Source organism: Bos indicus, chromosome 25, assembly GCF_029378745.1.
Source record: "Bos indicus isolate NIAB-ARS_2022 breed Sahiwal x Tharparkar chromosome 25, NIAB-ARS_B.indTharparkar_mat_pri_1.0, whole genome shotgun sequence".
Taxonomy (NCBI): Eukaryota; Metazoa; Chordata; class Mammalia; order Artiodactyla; family Bovidae; genus Bos; species Bos indicus.
Window position 1 is genome coordinate 39,980,722 of NC_091784.1, and position 17,303 is coordinate 39,998,024.

Genomic DNA, 17,303 nt, shown 5'->3' on the forward strand with positions numbered 1-17,303 from the left:
ACCTGCCTTTAGCTGCTGCGGGAAACCCAGCCCCTGCTCTCCGGCTGCCTCCAGCCTCTGTGCCTGGCGTCCCACCTTCGGCTTTTAAATAAAAAAAAAAGAACAACCCACCTCTCCCACCACCAAGTGTAGTCTAGGACTCTTGTGAGTTCTCCGGGACCCCCTGACGCTCCCTTGGCCTTGGGGTCTTGGAAGGAACACCTCCGGCTGCAGCCGCCGCCGTGGCCTTGCCCCACCGACCCTGCCCGCTTTGCTGCTCTCGCTTTTTTTTTTTTTTTGCCTCTTTCTTTGATTTTTCTCTTGAAACTTTTCAGGAACCTGAGTTCCAGGGCTCGGCGGGACAAAGGGCCTTTGTGAGGCACCGGGCGGGGGAGGGGCGCGCGCGCAAAGATCCCTGTCTGCGGGGGGCGTGTGTGTGTTGGGGGGGGCAAAGAAACGGGTCGTGGCCTTGGGGCGCGCGTGTCCCCCAAGAGCTGCCACAATGAGGGCCAGGGTTTTCTCCCAAGTGCTGCACTGCGGACCAGGGAGGGGTGCCGGAGACCCTAGCCAGAGGAAGGACCGGGGCTATCCTTTTCACGCGCCCCCAGAAGCCGCGGTCATTTTTGTGTGTACGCTCCGGGAGTCTCTTGGCCCAGCTCGGGGAGGTGGCAGGGTGCTGCAATCAGACCTCGGGGTCTTTCTGACGGGCGGGGCCTTCCCTCGCTTTCCAAGAGGCTTGGGAAAGGGCGCCGCAAGCCTCTGGTCTCCTGTCTAGGCCTGGCCCGGCAGCCGCCAAGTCTTCTAACCAGAAGCCGGGGGAAAACAGCCGCTGCTCCAGGGGGCCCCTGCGTGCGCACACCAGGCCGGCGCGCTGAGCCCAGCAGCAGCCAGACCCGTTGGGTGCCCATTAGGTAGACGGGGAGACTGAGGCACGGGGCGAAGAGGCTTGGTGAAGGGGCAGGCAGGACGGGGAAGTCCAGCGGGAGGTGGCTGCAGAGGCCTGTGCCGGCGCCTTGTAAGTTAGGAGCGGCCTGAGTTCTGCGTGCTCGGCGGCTGAGGTCATGGAGGAAACAGAGCCGGGCTCGGGAAGCGCTACCCCGGCAGGGCGCGGAGGCCGCCGCTCAGGCCGGTGCAGCCGCGGAGGGAAGGCTGGCTGGCACTGGCTCTCGCTCCCTGCACCTTCTCAGTACGGTGGCCATACTGAGACCTAGGGACCCCAGAAACCTAGGGACCCCAGGCCAACACCCAGAGCGAGCCCAGGGCTAATCCCATTAGCCAGGCGGTGGGGAGCGGCTCCCCATTCACTGTTTGGGGTGGGGCTGGATTACAAATTCCTTCACCGGAACGTCCCGCCCTTCTTGCGGGGTGCAGGTGCTAAATTTTCTCTTTCAACGGGCGCATCACCTTCTTGGCTGTCAGCTCTCTAAGTCTCGCCAGTGTTATCTGCCTCATCTTTATTTGTTTATTTTTGTACTGGGAAGCCTGGAGAGGCTCAGCTATTTGCCCGGGGTCACACAGCCAGAGAGGCCCAATTACCTCTGGACTCCAGTGTGGGCGGGAACTCCGGGTAGATCCAGCTTTCCAAGGCAAGAGGGAGCTGGCCCAGTGGGGAGAGCTCAGAGCTGTAAGGGCCCCCTGGCTGGGGAGGTGGTGGTGGCTGGGACCCCATTCAGGCAGGTAGTGACAGGGATTGTGGCGAGTGAGGGTCTTCAGGGAGGAGATGAGGTCTGGGCGGAGAGGGGTGACTCCTTGTTCTGCTCAGGAGGAGGTGAAATCAGGTATAGATGGGGCTTGGAATGAAGAGTCCCAGTTCTCTTCCCCATATGCTTGAGTATTGTGAGGTGTGTGAGCCCTGAAATGTTCACAGCAGTGGGTGAAATGGACAAGTAAGTGACAAGCACCTGGTCCGCCAGCCCCTCTGCTCTGGGTTTGGGAGGCCTGGATTCAGTCCTCCTCACCATTGCAATTAAAGAGCTGTTAGCAGGATTTTGTGTTTGGATGTTTATTCTCCCTGCCCCCGACACCCGGGCCTGGCCCCTGGAGGCTGTGTGAATGTAAAGGTAGGAACCCAGGATCAGGTCCCGCACTTTGGACTGACCGGTGGACAATAGCTGGCTGTGGGCCTTCTCCAGGGTCTGATCAGCTCTGTCTCTGGAATCCAGCCTGTCGGCCTACTGGGATTGATTTAAAAAGCTTAATCAGTGGGACTGGCTGGTGGAGTGATGCGATCCCCAAGATAAGGGAGATTTGCTAGGTGCATCCTCCTCTGGGCAGAGGCCCAAGGGAGGCCTGAGGGAGGTTCTAGAATCTGGAAGGGCCTCTGCAGCCCTCCCCTCCTGCTCTCTGAGCCTCCTGGTTCTTTAGCTCTCAACCCCACGCTTTCTTCTTTCCGCACTTGTTCATTTGTTCTGCAGAGGGATTTCCAAGGGCCTCCTGCGTGCCAGGCACTGCTCTAGCTCTGGGGCTCCGTGGTGACCAAACACAGAAGTCTTTGCTGTCACTGGATCTCCCGTCTTAGTGTGCAGGGGGCCAGGCAGTAAACATAAGTCCAGCAAGGAAGTCATTTTAATGAGAGATAGAGGCTGTGAAGAAAGGGAAATGCCGAGGGTCTCTATTTGGCCAAGTGGTGACTGGCTGGAGCCCTGAGAATAGCCGGAGCTTGGTGGGGTGGGGAGGGGGGATGAGAGGAGGGGAAGGGGAGTAGATGGGACCCTGCAGGTCCCTGAAGGCCAGTAATGAGGTCTTGGAATTTCAAACTGTGAGGAGTGAGAAGGCAGTGGAGGGTTTTAAATGGAGGGAGTGACTCAAATTGAGGGACATTTTATGGAACCAGTCTGGACTCTTAAACAAAACATGTCGTGGAAGGCAAGATGAAGGCTAAGGACTGTTCCTGGTTAGAGGAGACGGAAAAACAGACAGCAGGAGGCCCTGTGTGGCCCTCAATTGGATCTTGGATCCGGGAAGAAATTGCTCTAAAGGACATCACTGGGGCAATTGACGAAATTGGAATATGAACTGTAGATTAGCCGATAGCACCCAGTCAGGATCACGTTTCATGAAGTCGTACTGTGATTATGTAAGAGCGGCCTTGCTCTTCTGACGAGAGACTTTCAGGGGCAGGGGGTGTGAGGGCTGCAGCTTAGGCTCAGGAATGGCTCAGGAAGAGGAAAAAAAAACCCATCTAAAATGTTCAGATGTGGCAGACAATGATAAGTCAGATGACTTCAGATAACACGTCGGGTGAGAAAGCGGTTCACAGTTGCTGAACCTCAGGGAGGTCATAGGGCAGTTGGACTGTTTGTTCGATGTACTAGTTCAGACTTTCCTTTGAAATTATTTCCAGGGAGGTGTTTAACAAAGTTAGTCTGGATTGCTGGAGGCTGGTAGACGGGAGAGAAGCTGGGGACTTGTCAGTGATGAGGAGGCTATCAGGATGATGTTGGAGACCCGGGAGGGGAGCTGGAGGGGAAGGCTGGGGTGTGGTTCCTTGGGAGGGTGGGGCCTTGGAGATAGATGTGGAGGGGCTGATAAGGAGGACAACAGGCGGGGTTTTTGGTTGGTGCTGCTTTTGCAGGAATGGGGAGGAGCGGATTTGAGGAGATGGTGGTGATGGAGCCTTCTTGATTTGAACGTGGCCAGCTCGGGGCATGCTTGGTTCCTGGCGTGGACCAGTCTGATCTTAGTGACCTGCCACCAGGTCCCTTAAGCCCTCTCTTTGGTCACATGGGGTCCTGTCATGAACCTCCCCTGTCCTTCACTTCCCAGCCCAACTTTGGAGGGCATAGGCCTTAGGCCTGCCCAGGGGCTTCGGGGAAGGGGGACCCTAACAGGGCCCCCCCAGGGCTAGGGTCCTTGTTGCACCAGCTGCCCGCAGAGGCCTGGCATTTAACTTTGGAGGACGTCAAGGCCATTTAGTGGGGATCATAAAAGCTCACTGCCTCTGCAGGCTGCAAATGTATTTACCGTCTGCATCCCAGGTAACGAAGAGATGGACCCTCAGCCCAGAGTGAAAAACCTGCTTTGCACACTTGTCATGAATAATTGTGTATGGGCTGGGTCTCCATACACCAGCTGGGGCTCTGTCTGCAATCTCCAGATAACTGCTGAAGGCTGGAGGGCCTAGGACTGAGGTTGGATTGCTGGAGTTTTGATGTTTTCCTCCTCGCCTTGCTGGGTGATGACTCTACACCTCGGTTTTCTTATCTATGAAATGGGTTCATTTAGTGGCCCTGAAGTGCCTAGCACACAAATAGCCCTCTGCAGAAGTGGCAGTAGAAGTGATTGCTGCAGTTAAAATATGTCATTCACCGTGAATCCCTGGCTCTAGTCTGGTCCTCTCCGAGGGCCTCTAGGATGCTGTTGGCCCCTCTGGATGGTCCATAGGCTCCTTAGACTCCAGGGTCCCATCTGGAACCCATCATTTTTATTATTCTCATTTTTGGGTGTAGTGAACATTCTGTAAAACGCTTCAGTCTCGAATGTTCAGTAGTTGCCCTTTCACAAATCCTACAAATGGGTGTGTAGAACACACCACGTCACCACCAGCCAGCACAAGGTCATGACATTTCCTATATCCAGAGGGTTCCCTCTGCGCTCTTCCGGTCACTACCCACCCCCACCCCCAGGCTCATTTCTGTACCTTGGTTTTGCCTGTGTTTGAACTTTCTGTAAATGAAATCGTGCGACCTGTCCTTCTTGATCTCTGGCTGTTTTCACTCACACTGGGTGTGTAAGATTCGCCCATATCTGCAGCGTGAGGCAGTCATCGATTTCTGGTTGTTATATAGTATTCCACTACGTGAATACAGCCAAGCTCACTCGGTCCTTCGTTGATGGACATTTAGTTTCTTTGCAGGATTTACTATGAATAGTGCTGGTATGAGCGTGGCCTTTTAGCCCATACAGGTGCACATTTCTTTGGAGAGAGAGAGAGAGAGAGAGAGAGAGAGAGAGAGATATGTATATATATAGTATCTAGAACTGGAATTGGTGAGTCAGAGTGTGTAGCTTCAGCTTTTGTATTGGTGGGCTTTCCAGTGGTTGCACCGTTGTACAATCCATTCCCTGTCTTCCCAGCCCATGAAATTGTCAGTTGCTTTAAATTCTATTCATTCTGGTGAATCAGTAGTAGTATCTTGTGCATGTATCTTAAATTGTTCTTTTTTTTTTTTCCTGTATTTGTATTGAGGAATACTTTGCATCCTATAAAATTCACCCAGTAAGAAGCATATGCTTCTGCATTATGCTTGGTATACGCTTTAGAGTAAAGTTAGGTATCATTTTAAAAGTCAGATGGGGGGACTTCCGTGGTGGTCCAGCGGCTAAGACTTTGTGCTCCCCATGCAGGGGGCCGGGGTTTGATCCCTGTTCAGGGAACTAAGATCCTGTGTTGCGCAACTAGGAATTGGCATGACGAAACTAGAAAGATCCCTCATGCCCCAGAGAAGAGCGAAGATCCTGAGAGCTGCAGCTAAGACCTGGTGCAGCCAAATAAATAAATATTAAAAAAAAAAAAAAAGTCATATAGTGCTGTTAGGATTATAAAGAGAACCAGCAATCTCTTGTCTCCTGTCTCTCCGTTCCTGGTGCCCCTTTTAATTCTCTTGGCTGTTTCTTTTGGCCTTTTCATCCATATTTCTGTGTAATAACCTGCTTCTACTGCCGGTTACTTTTTAGAGTTTGAGATTCTTTACTGACTTCTATGGAAGATGAGGATTTTGCATAGACTGTCTAAAGTTTCTTTTCAGACTCCCATTTATTAATATTGGCATGAGACCAAAGTCAAGTTTCTTTGCCTCTCCTGCCTTGGTTTTCTCATCTGTGAAATGAGGATAATAATAGTATCTGCATCATGAATCGTTAATACCTGTAAAGCATTAGAACAGTATCTGGGAAATAATAAGCACTTAGTAAATGTTTATTGTTTTGTTGCTGCATCCTCTCCCCTGCCTCCATTTCCACTTCCTTTCTCCTTCCAATATTTGTGAAATACAATTTTGTTTAAACCAGTGTTATTATTCGGAGAAGGCAATGGCACCCCACTCCAGTACTCCTGCCTGGAAAATCCCATGGACGGAGGAGCCTGGTAGGCTGCAGTCCAAGGGGTCGCTAGGACTTGGACATGACTGAGCGACTTCACTTTCACTTTTCACTTTCATGCATTGGAGGAGGAAAAGGCAACCCACTCCAGTATTCTGCCTGGAGAATCCCAGGGATGGGGGAGCCTAGTGGGCGGCCGTCTGGTCGCACAGAGTCGGACACGACTGAAGCGACTTAGCAGCAGCAGCAGCAGTGTTATTATTACGGCTTTGGGTTTGTAAATATTGTTGATATTTGAGTCAAGCGGTATAATAAAATTCATTTCTTTATTTCCTTGAGTTATTAATTGCATCTGCCCCCCCCCCCCCCTCATTTGCAAGGATTTCTTAGAATCTCTGTCTTCTCATTTCTTGGTGTACTTTTCATTTGGTTAAATCTGTTGGATGAACTGCCTCTTTCTTTTCATGGGGATTTCCTTTCTGCACTTTTTCTTCCTGCTCTAGTCTGGTTTGCCTGGTGCTTAGGTCTGTTCAAACTCATTGTTCCTTTGTGCTGTGTTGCATCTCCTGCTTCCTGATTTTCATCCCTCCCTTTTTTCTGCTTTACTTCCTTGTTTTGCTGGAGCGTATCTTGCAGTAGCATTCTATGAAAGGGTACACGGAACGCACATTTTATTGAGGCCTCATATACCTGAAAATGCCTTTACTCTACCTTCACACTTGACTGGCAGTTTGGAAATGATTTGAAGGAATTACAATGCCACCTCCTAAATTCCAGTGCAGCTTTTTGAGGGTGTGATGTTATTTTGATTCTTGTCCTTTGTATGTGAACTTTCAGTCTTCCCTTTTACAAGTACTTAACCTCTTCTAGAACCACAGAATAGTCAAGCACACGGGCTCCAGACTTCCCTGGTGGCCCACTGGTTAACACGCTGAGCTCCCAATGCAGGGGGTCTGGGTTTGATCCCCGGTCAGGGGACTAGATCCTGCATGGCACAATGAAGATAGACGATTCTGGTAACTAAGTCCCGGAACAGCCACAGAAATAAATATTTTAGAAAGCGTACATCTTTAAAAAAAAAAACAAAAAGGAAGCAATGCTAACAAGCTGATGGACTGGGATCCAAGTGTGGGACTTGTTGACCTTTGTGGAACTTTCTGATGGAGTCTTCGGGTCTTCCTTGCTGTCTTTCTCAGTCTCCCAGGCAGGAGTCCTAACTGGTTGCAGGGAATTTAACCCTGGCCGCCCCCTTCCAAGAACTGAGTGTACATTTCAAGGGTGAAGAGTTGTACTCTGGTTGCATTTGCGTTTTGGTCCCCACACCAGCCCTGAGAATCTAGCCAAGCCCCTCAAGCGCTCCCTAGTGATCAACACGTTCCCTTTTTAAACCGTGTTAGTGTTATTTTTGTGACCTTCCAGCATCCGGGAGGGGATATTTTTTTTTTTTTTTTTTGGTGGTGGGAGCGCTGTTCTGTGCAGCTTGAGGGATCTCGGTTCCCCAACCTGATACTGAATCCCTGCCTACTGCTGGAGAAGCGCGGGAGTCCTAACCACTTGACGGCCAGGGAAGAGCCTGGGACAGAATTTGTCCTGCTCGGTCTTTGTGGGAGCCACCCCCCTGTCCTGGGGTCCCTCTCTTTCTCCGCCTTCCCCGCTGGGACAGACGCCCCCACGGTTCCTAGAACGCCCTCCCTCTATTCCTGCCTCTACTTCCTCTTGGCTGGGACCCCCGTTGGCGGGGGAAGAGAAATCAATGGGGAAATCCTCTGTAATTGCTTTCGAATTGGGAACGTCTGGAGCCCTGGGGCGAGGCTGGGGTGGATGCATTTGCATATCATTGGCCGGGCTGAGGCCTTGACCACTCCGGGCTGCCTGGGGATTCCCTTTATTTAGATTTGGGCCTCTACTTTTGGCGTCTGGTGGGACCTAGGCAAAGGCCTAGCCTCCGGGGGTAGGGGGCAGGTCCTGGGCTGGGGGAGGGGCTGGGGTTACACCCAGATCACCCTTCTCTTGCTGGGGAGGGGCTGGGAGGTCTAGAGTGACTAAAAGGTGCCCGTCGGGATCTGACCGTCAGGGGGTCGTGGCGGGCTCCAGCTGGAGAGGAGGGAGCTGGATGAATAAAGCCCCTCCTGCCTCCCTCAGGCCAGCCCTCAGGCCCAGCCAGACCGCTCCCCACCTAGAGGGGGCGGGGCAGGTTGATCTCGTGGCTTCTGAGCCTCTGCTTAGGTTAGAGGAGAAACACGATTCTCAGCCGGTTACTGTAGGGATGGGAGCCTGGGGACGTCGATCGTGGCCACAGGTCCTGTGGGCCAGTCACAGGGGCGAGAATGTGCAAGGTAAGCCCCCCTCCCCACCCCTCCGCTCGCTCTGACCCTAGCCTTGCTGGTCTGTCTGGGGTCACCTTCCTCCAGGAAAGGGGAATGACGCCAAATAGAGGAGACAGGCATGGCCCCAGTCACAGATTCCTTCCTTTCTTGCCTGCCCTTCAGTTCGCTTTATTTTTAATTTCATGTTTTAAAGGGGAGAGCTTTGCATGATTATTACTAACACACTGTACAACTTGCGGGATCTGTGTCCCGACCGGGGATTGAACCCAGGCCGTGGCAGTGAACGCCTGGAGCCACTAGTCCACAGGGGACTCCCCGTTTTACTTTGGAGGAAAGTTCGGTTCAGAGAGGTTGTGTCCCCTCCCCAAGGTCACACAGCTGGGAAATATGGGATCTGGGGGCCAGACCTGAGCTCTCTGGCCAGAGAGCCAGGGGCTTAGCAGAGGTAGCAGGTATGAAAAAATTTTTTCTTTCACTTCTCCTTTTCCTTTTGGGGCTCATTTTTATTTATATATTTGTTTTGGATTTTGCAAGTTCTGTCCATGTCAGAGTTCCATGGAAATTACTCAGAGTGTAACATCTTTGCACACTTGTGTTCAGATCTGCCCTCTGCCCTCCATTTTTTAAAGGATATTTTTCTATTGGGGCTTAAGGGACACAGAAATCGGCGGAGATCATAAACGTCCAGTTCAGTTAGTTTTTTCACTGATGGAACCAGGTTAAGGAAGAAACCCAGGCGTCCAGCCCCGTCACCCTGTCCCAAGGTGACCCGTACTGTGACTGAGACCTTCAGCTCTCCGAGTTGTGTCTCGGCGCCCTTCACGTTTGTGGAAGCATGTAGTGTGTTCCCGTCTGTGTGAGGTCGTGAGCTTTATCCTGCCCTGGTCACTCTAGTGCCTTCTCTCTGAACGGGTTCCCTCCTATGACATTGTCACAGTTTATCCAGCTCATCGTTGGAATTTGAGTTATTTCCCAGTTTTGGTGATTACTAGTGGGGAAGATCTCTGAATTCCAACTTGCAATCTTTTCTCCGCATACCCGCGAGGGCGTTACTGGGTCAGAAAGGTGTCTAGAGTCTGCCAAACTGTTTGAGAATGGTTGTACTAATAATTTATGTCCTCTCTGGTTGTGTATTTTTAATATTGTCTGTCCATTTTAACTTTTCTGACATGTTAACTCTTCCGGTGGGTGTGTAGAAGTTTTCATTCACACTTCCTCCATGGTTTAAGAGGCTGAGAAGTTATTGGTAACTTTGATGTCCTTATTTGCCATCCTCTTGTTGAATCTTGCCAGTTTTTACATTGAGTTGTCTGTCTTTTGCTTATTGATTTGCAGGTGCTCTTTATATATACAAGCCCTTTCTTGGGAGCACAGGTCTTTTTTTTTTTTTTAATGTGGACAATTTTTAAAGTCTTTATGGAATTTGTTATAATAATTCATTCTGTTTTATGTCCTGGTTTTTTGGCCAAGACGCATGAGGGATCTTAGTTCCCCAACCAGGGATCGAACCTGCACCCACTGTATTGGAGGTGAGGTCTTGACCACTGGACAACAGGGGAAATCCTAGGACACAGGTCTTTTTCCACGAGGTGGTTCACGTTTTCATTCATCCAATAGTGTGATGTGACGAATAGATGTTCCTAATTTTCATATACTTCAGTATATTGGTCTTATCTTCATGGTCTGTGCTTTCTATGGGGTCTTTAAGAAATCCTTGGTTGGCCTTGATCCACTAAGGAGTTTTCCCATGTTTTCTTCTGGAAGCTTGTGCCCTTCCTATGTGGATCTGCAGTGCTCCTGGAGTGGATTTTTATGTATGGTGTGAAGGAGGGGTCCGGACTCATGGCTTTTCCCAGATGGGTGGCCGAGGGGCCCAGCAGTGTTTATTGAAAAGACCATCTTTCTCCACCTCGTGGGCCTGTTTCCTGTCGCCCTGGTCCTGTTTGTCCCTACCCACATGCCCACGGCACACCGGCTGCATTGTTGGCATCTGATAACCTAACTCTCCATGGGGTCGCAGAGTTGGACATGACTGGACGAATGAAAAACGAAAACCGAAGTCTTCCACCGTTTTCTTCATCTGGAAGGCAGCGTTGCCTTGGCTTTTCTTGACTGTGTGTTTCTGTATCACTTTCTCTTTTAACTAGTAAAACACATACAACATACGCCTAGCCTTCTAGCCATCTTCACGTGGACAGTTCGGTGGCGTTAAGTGCTTTCACACTGTTGCGTGACCATCACCCCATGCATCTCTAGGACATTCTCGTGCCAAACGGAAACTCCCCCTTAAACACTAACTCCCAGCCCCCCTCCCCCAGCGCCTGGCACCCCCCCTTCGACTTCCTGACTCTGTGGATTTGACTCCTCCTGGGATCTCCTAGACGTGCAATCATTGTAACAATATTTGCTCTTCCATGCCTGACTTATTTCGCTTAGCATCCTGTCTTCAGGGTTCATCCAAGTTGTGTCAGGTGTCAGAATTTCCCTTGTTTTTAAGGCTGAATAAAGATAGACCACATTTTTAACATTAAAAAAATTTTTAATCTGATAGACCTTTGAGTTGCTTCCACCTTTTGGCTGTTGTGAATAATGTTCCTATAAAACATGGGTACGCAGGAATCTGTACAAATTTTCAGCCTGCTTTTAATTTCTATGTCACTTTAGAGACAGGTGTTCAGTTTCCATCCTTCCCCACCCAGCACACCCCTCTTCCCCCCTGAGATTCGGATCGGGATTGCTTTACATCTCTGGGTCAATTTGGCTGCGGTGGGCATTCTCAGGAGGGACCCCCGGAAACGGGTCCAGGCTTTTGATAATCTGCTGATTTATTTCCAAAAGCTGAAGATGTTGGCTCCCTCCTTACTCCCCCTGGGTTGCTCCCCTCCACCCTCACCCTCCCCACAACTGAACCACAAATATGCTGATTTGGTAGATAAATATGATGTCATCCTGTCTCAATAGCGATACTTTTACCTGAATTTACTGTTCTTCATCTGTGAGTTGCTCGGGATTCTTACTGAATGATAAGGCTCTTTCTTTATAACACAGAGCATTAACCCTTTCTCCCGCCTACATATTCCAGAAGTCTCTTGGGGTGAATGGGAGTCTGAAGGTCATTTTATCCAGAGGGTCCTCGAACTATTTTCCGCCGCTGTCATAGAAACGGTTAAGTCACATGTCCATGCTCTGGGCTAGAATGGACTCTTTTTTTTCAGGTGATAACCTTGATCGGATTGTGCTCATAAGATGTTCTGATAGCCTTTGGTGACATCTTTAAGGGATGTAGTTTCCTTTGCGAGGCCAAAACCTTCTAAGATAGGAAGGGGGAAGAAAAACATGTTTGTTCTGTGTTTGGTTGGGGAGGGTTCTCTTGAGTAAAAAGATGAAAACAGGGTCTTGAGTCTGGGTGGTGTGGCTGAGTGGAAAAGTGTAGATTTCGGGGGACAGAGCCTACTTCTTCCTCTATGAAAGGGATAAGAACCCTCCCCACCCCCCAGAGTTCATGGTAGGGTTGGGGGGGGGTGGCTTACGGACAGAATGAAATGAAGGGTGGAAACTGTCCTCTGGCTGTAAAGTGGGACCCGAGAAAGTCTCCTCTTCGTCCTTCATTCAGTCCTAGCTTATCATGACCTTGCCCATCCCTCCCACTCATAAATATTAATTGAGCACCTACTGGGTACAGTGGGGGGGCCCGGGGGGTGGTTCCAGGATGGAGTAAACCTTCACTGTAATGGGTGGGTCTGCAAACTGCAGCCAAATGCGGCCCATCTCCTTGTTTTTGTAAATAAAGTTTTATTGGGACAAAGCCCAGTCCTTTTAAGTATTGTCAGGCAGGCAGAATAGGCCTGCGATGCCTGAAGTTTTAGTTATCTGGCCCTTTCAGGAAAAAGCCTGCTTTTCTACTCCTGTTCAGTGGGTGGAGAGGGACAATCAGCAAGGAACTCCAGTGAAGAAGGAACTAGCCTGGATTTGGTCTGATAAGTGGTGATAAGCACAGTGGAAAAAATAATTCAGGAAAGGGCGTGGGAGGTGGGGTAGGTTGCCGCATCACCTAGACTGTAAGAGAAGGGGTGAGGTATGTACCGATGGGAGCAAACAGATAACCTCTATTCTGGAGGAGTGGATTCCGGGCTGAGGTGCAAAGGCCCTGGGGCCGTGGGGCTCTGCTGGTCCAGGTTCCAGTCTAGGCCATGATAAAGTCCTCTGAGCCCATCTCTGTTTACCAGACCTCTGTACCCACTTTGATCTCATTGAGTCCCCTCCCCGCCCCCACCAGCCAGGACTTCAGGTGCCTGAATATTCACTTATATATAGTCAGCTTAGAGTCACTTATATAGTCAGAAGCTTATATAGTCAGCTTCTGGAAGGATCCCCAGGGACTCCATGAATTGCAGGGGCACGATCCCACTGGCCGGCTCAGGTGGCCTCACCGGCGTCCTCTCTGGGGACTGCCGGCAGGTGAGCACCGTGCAGCCCCTTAAGGGGTGCATCCTGGTGGTCTTGTTCCAGCCCTAAGCATCCAGGAGCTGCCCCGCCTGAGCTGTGACGGGAGGAAGGAAGCATCTTTTCAGGATTCGAGTTCTGTCTCCTGGTGACCTGGCCAGCCTTGGACTTGCAAAGCCCTGAAGCCCGTCCTGTGTTCTGGGTGTCGATAAGCGGGGGGCAGCGGTGGCGGAGAACAGGCTGGCCTACTCCCCAACACCCGTGGCTCGCTGCTGTGTCCCCACAGTGCACTGCCTGGGGTGGGAAGGGCTGGGATGGTGGTGGGTCCCAGCGAGGGGTGGGCCTGTTAGCTCAGTGCTGGAGGGGACACAGATGGGGTTGGGGCGCTGAGGCTGGGCGGAGTGCCCAGCTTCCTGCTGCTCACATTCCAGAGGGACCCTGGACCGCTTCCTCAGGCAGCGGCAGGAGCGCTTTGCCCATCGCCAGGCCTCAGTGTCTCCTTTCTCGCCCCCGGGATGTCCTTCCTCTCTCACTGGGGACAAGAGAAGACCTCCGAGGGCCAGGCCCTGCGTGTGTGTGTGGGGCTCCCTCCGTCAGGGTCCAGCTGGGTGGGGCTCCTGAGCTGAGGTCTTGGTGTGAGGTGTGCTTGCAGCATCACCCGAGGGACCTGATTGCCCAGGCTTGGTGATGCTGGGTCATCTCTCTGAGCCTTAGTTTGAGCCTTATAATGAGATTCCTGTACTATCAGGCCTGTGGGAGGGTGTGCCAGGATGGGAAGGTGCCCGTCTGGGGACCCCTGAGCCTCGAGGCATCCTGGGGAGTGGGGTCTGGGCAGTGGGGTCGGGCAGACCCGGGGGGGATTCAGAGGCAGAGAGGAGCTTGTGTGTATGTGTGTGTGTGTGTGTTTCAAAATCGAGGTGAAATTCACACAGTGTGCAGTTCACGACTTGCAAGCGTGTGGTTCAGTGGTAGCTGTGCCTGTGTGTGTTCAGTCCTTCAGTCGTTTTCGACTCTGTGACCCTGTGGACTGCAGCCCGCCGGGCTCCCCTGTCCATGGGATTCTCCAGGCAAGAATATGTAAAAGTTAAAGTGAAGTCGCTCAGTTGTATCCGACTCTTTGCGACCCCACGGACTGTAGCCTACTAGGCTCCTCTGTCCATGGGATTTTCCAGGCAATAGTACTGGAGTGGATTGCCATTTCCTTCTTCAAGGGATCTTCCCAACCCAGGGATCAAACCCAGGTCTCCCGCATTGTAGACGGACGCTGTACCGTCTGAGCCACCAGGGAAGTTAAGAATACTGGAGTGGGTTGCTATTTCCTATTCCATGGGATCTTCCTGGCCCAGGGGTTGAACGTGCATGTCTCTTGCATCCCCTGCATCGGCAGGTGGGCTCTTTACCACTGCACCACCCGGGCAGCCTTCGTGGCAGTTAGTACATTCATAATGGGCAATCACCAGTCCTCTTGAGTTTCAGAATTAAAATTTCATTTTAAGGAATGACAGATGGAATTTGGGTAGAGGTGGTGGTTCTGCTCAGACCCTGAGCTTTTTATTTTAATATTTATTTGGCTGCTCTGGGTCTTAGTTGCGGCGTGTGGGATCTAGTTACCTGACTAGGGATGGAACCTGGGGCCTTCCCGCCTTGGGAACACTGAGTCTTCACCACTGCACCATTAGGGAAGTCCCCAGACCCTGACCTTGAGCAGTTGCTGGCCTTCTCTGAACCCCAGGTTGTTGCTCCTCAGCTGCTAAGTCATGTCTGATTCTTTGTGACCCCATGGGCTGCAGCACACCAGGCTTCCATCACCAACTCCCAGAGCTTGCTCAAACTCATGTCCATTGAGTCAGTGATAACATCCAACCATCTCATCCTCTGTCGTCCCCTTCTCCTCCTCCCGCCTTCAGTCTTTCCCAGCATCAGGGTCTTTTCCAGTGAGTCAGCTCTTCGCATCAGGTGGCCAAAGCATTGGAGCTTCAGCTTCAGCATCAGTCCTTCCAATGAGTGTTCAGGACTGGTTCTTAGGATTGGCGGGTTGGATCTCCTTGAAGTCCAAGGGATTCTCAAGGGTCTTCTCCAACACCACAGTTCAAAAGCGCCACAGGTTGTGTGACTATGAATAATGAGGCGCTTCACGAAAGTATTTTGCAGACGTGAACTCATTTAGTCTGTGTGCCCCCTTGGAGGGGACGAGGTTCCTGTCACCCTGCTCTTCAGCCTGGGGAGGTAAAGGCAGAGTCCCAGAACCCTGGGTGTGCGGGCCAGGGTGCGTCTTCACTGTCTCCTGGGGGCCCCCTGTCACGCCCTGTTCTGGTGGGGGCCTGGCCTGCTCTGGTTTCCGGCAAGGAGGAAGCCTTCCACCAAGGCTGTGGCTAAATTAAGTCTAAATTAATTAAAATTTAATAAAATTGAAGATGATGTTCTTCAGTCTCATCAGTCACGTGTTTCGAGGGCTTGGTGGCTTCTGAGTGTCCAGTGAAGATCCAAAACAGGTGTGGGTCCTGCGGGTCACCGGCCGGCGGGGGGCACTGGTTGGCCGGGCCCTCGTCTGTCCACGGTGACGGGCCGGCCAGCGGGAAGGCTCTACCATGGGGGTCCTGGGGGCCACGTTTGTCTGCCCTGTAGGAGGGGGTGTGGGCTGCAGGGCTCTGGTTTGGCCCTGGCTCTGCCCCCCGGCCCAGGGCTCTCTGCCCCGCGGGAGGCCTGGGAGGAGACTCTGAGCACCTTCGTGAAACCTGGGGTCTGCTGGAGTTGGGCTGGGTTCCCCTTTCTGATTGTGAATGATGATACTTCATGATGGGTGCCCTGTGTGTTCCACAGGCCTGGAGTTAAGACGCTTGCGTGGGTGGAGAGCGGCACAGAGGCCTGTAGTCACCAGGGGGCGTCCGGGGACCAGGCAGGGGGACCAGGCCCCCCTCAACCTCACTCTGTGATGAGAGGGGTGGAGACCACCCCCAGCCCCCCACTGCAGGCTGTGCTGGAGGATTTCCAGTGGAGTCAGTGGGCTCTTGTTTGACTCTCACTAACCTTCCCTCCGGAGCCCTGGGGGGGCCCCCACCCTTTTCGGGGAACCCAGGAGGCTATGGCTGTATCCCTAGGGGGTGGGTGTGAGGAGAGCTGAAGGTAGCGCTGGGGGTGTGTGCGGAGCTCAGAGGCAGTCTGGAGACGCCCGTGGGGTTGGGGTGGGGGTCAGCTGCCCAACTTCCACCCCAGGGGTCAAGGCGGGACGCCCGGGCTGGCGGTGTGTCCTCGGGGGTCAGGGCTGTGTATGCCAACCCTGACATGTGTCCATCTGCTTTGGCCCTGAGCGGATTACATACAACGCAGCCCCTTTAGGCCAAGAGTTGATGCCTGCTCTGTGCCAGGCCTTGTGTGCCCCTGGAGAGCCCGCGGCCCCGCTCGCAGGGAGGGCATCCTCCCCTGGGCTCATGGCATCTCCATTGCCAGGTTGTCCTGGGCAGGGGGCTTCTCTGAGGCCCGGGGGAGGCCCCTGAGGTGGGAATGAGCGGAGGGTCCGAGTGGAAAAGGAGGCAGCGGCTGGGGTTATCTCCTGTGGGCTCTGAGATCTGACCCTCTGCTTCAGGGGCGTCACTGGGGAAGTGGGTGGGGACACTGAAATTGTGCAAATAAACGCCAGCGTCCTGGGGCTGGTAAGCCCGTCTTACAGACTTGCACGCTGCTCTGGGGGAGTGGGGGACACAGCCCGCCTGCGTGTCCGGGCCAGGGGCCCCCAGGGAGGCAGTTCGGGACGCCGTTGAGCCCTGTGGCAGGCGGGAGCCGTTGGTGGCATCCGGGCCCCAACGCCCTGCCAGGCCTGGGGTGCCGCTGGGCGGGTTTCACAAGCTGGGGCAGGGGCAGGCCCGGGGCAGGAAGAGCCGGGGGCTGATGTAAGCCCTTGCGCAAACCCCTTCCGGAGCCGGCCGCCCGCCTGCCTGCCGAGGAGGAAGCCGGGGCCTGGGCGCCCCGAGGCCCCACTGCCCAGGCTGGGGCCACACGGGCCGCCGGACTGGCCACCATGGCCCTGGGGCCTGAGGGCTTGGCGCTGGAGTCCGGTGAGGGGGCCAGCGGGGCTGGCACTGGGGGGCACCAACGGGGTGGTGGTGACGCCACGTGTGGCCAGAAGGTGTCCTCCGATAGCTCTGGGAGACAGGGAGAAGGCCCTGCCCCTTGCACCCTGGGGGGACGCGGTGGCCGTTCAGGGTGCCCTGTGCCCCCTGGGAGGTGCTGAGGGGGGTCTGCAGGCCCTCGGGGTGGGTTGAGGGCTCAGGTCGGGTGGGGTCTGCAGGCCCTGGGGGCTGGGCTAGGGCCCCTGGGTACCCCGAGTCTTACGTTGCCTGCGTCCCCACCGCCACTTTGCTCTGGGCCGATGTAAACAGCGGGCTTGGAGAGGTTACCTGGGGGGCACACGGGGAGCGCTCATCTCGGATGCCAGAGCTGGCGCTTGGCACCCTCCGTGGGCTGTGCTGCTGTTTATCGTTGTCACCAAGTGCACCCTTCTTGCTTCACCACACTTCT

General features: G+C 53.3%; 1 protein-coding gene across 5 annotated transcripts in view; it reads left to right on the plus strand.

The window, feature by feature from the left end:
- Positions 1 to 17,303, plus strand: part of TNRC18 (trinucleotide repeat containing 18) — an 84,282-nt gene that overhangs the window by 3,713 nt on the left and 63,266 nt on the right. The gene's annotated exons all lie outside the window — the stretch shown is intronic.